Source organism: Bos javanicus, chromosome 8 (genome assembly GCF_032452875.1).
Source record: "Bos javanicus breed banteng chromosome 8, ARS-OSU_banteng_1.0, whole genome shotgun sequence".
NCBI lineage: Eukaryota > Metazoa > Chordata > Mammalia > Artiodactyla > Bovidae > Bos > Bos javanicus.
This window is the reverse complement of record NC_083875.1, coordinates 63,445,751-63,448,685: the sequence shown is the minus strand read 5'-3', so window position 1 is coordinate 63,448,685 and position 2,935 is coordinate 63,445,751. Positions and strand designations below refer to the sequence as shown.

At 41.5% G+C, this 2,935-nt stretch overlaps 1 non-coding gene across 1 annotated transcript; it reads right to left on the bottom strand.

Moving 5' to 3' along the window:
• Nucleotides 1-1,316: 1,316 nt before the first annotated feature.
• Nucleotides 1,317-1,389, bottom strand: TRNAG-CCC (transfer RNA glycine (anticodon CCC)). The gene has a single exon. It is a non-coding gene; the product is annotated as a tRNA-Gly (tRNA).
• Nucleotides 1,390-2,935: the final 1,546 nt, after the last annotated feature.

The window sequence follows — 2,935 nt, the reverse complement described above, 5'->3', positions numbered from 1 at the left end:
GTTGAATTCTTTCTCAATGTTGGAAAATGCTCCCAACTGTTGTTGATGGAGAAGGGCATTTGTGTACCGTCAAGACTCACTGGGTGATCAGATAAAGATCATCCCCAGTTCAGAGGATGAGTCTAGAGAAGATGAGCCTCATTTCTTCAAAGCAAAAGTTAAGCCTCACTGTCCCTTTTAAACTCTGAGAAAACTGGATTAATAAGAAATGGTGTTCCTGAAATCGGGGTCAGGAACTCTGGGCAAGGCCTGGCTGCACCAAGAGGTGGAGTTGCTTTAGAGGAGAACAATGTTTGCTTAAGTCACAGAAAGACAGAGAAAAGACCTCAGTTGGGCATCTTATTTGAGAGATGGAGAATGGTTCCTCTATTTGCATAAACAAAATATTAAAGAAACCTATATCTCAGGGGAAAGGAATGCAATCATTCCAGTAATTAACAGTTCTCCCAAGAAGTGTGGTTTGCATCATACATGATCTTCTCATTTCGATCCTCTTGGTTCCTGGAAAACACAGTGTTTCTTCTCCAGGGCCCCATGGAGGAGAGATGGAGTTGACAAGAAGGCTCTGCATACCTATGATGTCAGAGTCCCAAGTTTCAACTCTTGGCTGATCAGCTTTTAAGATTAGAACATACATCGTGGCTCAGTGAAAGATTCTGGGTGTTGCTGTCTCACCAACCTGGGTTTGAATCCCAGTCCTACTTGGTAGCTGTGTGGCTGACCTTCAGAGAATTGGCTAGCCTCCCTGCGTCTTCAGTTTCTCCTCTTTCAATGGGGATAAAAGCTTCTGTTTAATAGTAATGTTGGGAAAGTCCCCTAGAGAGTTGCATCGTGTAGTAGGTGTTCAGGACACACTATCCTTGAGTATGTCTTGACTGTCTTCTCTCTAATTTACTCTTAAGTAGTCTTGTTATCTAGGAATATGGGTTAGTCAATGATTACTTTGTATTTCCCTCAGGTAAATAAGAACTTCTTTCTTCTTCCTTTTTTTAAAAAAATAACTGCCATATGGAACTATGGAAAATTTGATTTTAATGATGGCTTTCAAAACGTTCAGCAGATTAACTGATACTTTCTACTCTGAGCAAGCTAATCACACTCTCTACCTCTCCTTTGTAGCCATTACCATCATTTTAATTGGCTAATTAATTGTGAAATGAATTGTTGAATGATGATCTGTCTTATTAGAATGTCAGTTTTTAAAAAATATTTATTTTAAAATGTATCTGTTTATTTGCTGTGCCAGGTCTTGGTTGCAATATGTGAGATCTTTAGTTTTGGCATATGGAGTCTTAGTTATGGCATGTGGGATCTAGTTCCCTGACCAGGGATTGAACCCGGGCCCCCTGCATTGGGAGCACAGAGTCTTAGCCACTGGACCACCAGGGAAGCCCCAGAATGTAAGGTTTTTGAAGGCAAGGTTAGTAGGGACAATATCTGTCATGTTTATTATATCCCTCATAGCACATGCTGGCTGGTGTGCACGTGCGTGCATATGTGTGTATGTGTATATAATCCAATAAGCATTTGCATGAACAAACGAATGAATAACTTTGGAACAAAAGTAACAAACAAGAGGAAGATATTTCACAGGATATTATGGAAGATGATAATGCATTCGTTTTTACTTAAGTTTTGACTGAATTGTATATTGCATTTTAGCCGTAAGTCATGAGATGACTATGGGCATATCACTAGAACTGACTGCTTCAAATCCCAATTTTGTCACTTCCTAGCTGTGTGGCTTTAGGCAAATAAGTCCTTTTATACCTCTGAGCCTCCAGTGTTCTAGATGCAAAATGGAAAATAACATTTAGCTCTGGGCTTTGCTGTGAGCATTAATGCAAGTGATGCTTTAACATAGTACCTGGAGCATCTTATATGTATGATAAAGATAGGACCTTCGAGAGGTAGTGGTTTGTGTGTTAGAGTGCTCGGCTGGGTTCAAATCCTGATTCTATTATTTATTGGCTGTGTTACTCTACACAAGTTACTTAACCTCTTCTGTCACATTTTTTCTTGCATACAAAATGGGGATGATAATTATATTGATAAAATACCTACCTTTTATGGTCACTGTGAGATTTAAATATAATTATTATAGGTAAAATTCTTAGGGTGGTGTTTCATGTGTATGTGTAGATGTGTGTGTATATACAAACATATATATTAGGCATACTACAGGTGTTGTTATTCTTTGGTAGAGTATGTTTACCCTTTGAGGGTACAGTCATTTTCAGAAGCAACCATTTAAGTGATAAAGCTGAGAAACAGAGTTTTGGGTAAAAATTTCTTTAGCCCTAAGTGTCAGGAGCCAGGAAGTCAGGCATGACTTGGACACTGTTTTGACTCTCGATGAGCCTCTGGCCAGGCTGAAGAGACAGACACACACATATCAGCATTTCAACAAAGGCCAGCCAGGTGCTTGGAGCGGGAGGCAGGAAGCTTAAATTCTAGTTCCAGCTGTGCTTTGAACTTGCTGTGTGGCCCTGGACAAGTGCCTTTCCCTCTCTGGGCTTTTATGTTGGAAAAATTAAGTTTGGTGTGATCTGCGGAGCTGTCCTGCTTTGTTGGTCCTTGGAACTTATGATTTTTATTCGTTAAGTTGGTGCTGTTTCCAACAGTTTCCATCTCCCGAAGCCTGTGCGGCCTCTGCAGGAAGGTGTGTGAATTCCACCTGCTGAGAGAATTCCAAACTGCAAGCCTCACCTGCCTGCCTTGAGTAAAGGCCTTTCTCGGGAGTCATAGACCTGTTCCCTCCCTCACTGGCCATGACAAGGGAGAGCCGGGCCAGTGTCTGGTCTTAGAACCCTATGTGTACAGTACAGAGCTGTGCCCAGAGGTCTGCGGGGCTCCTTCCTCCACCTGGTGCTCTCAGATTGTTAGGACAGAGCTGCAGTCTTCCAGTGCAGCATTTCCCAAGCTGAGTTTGCAT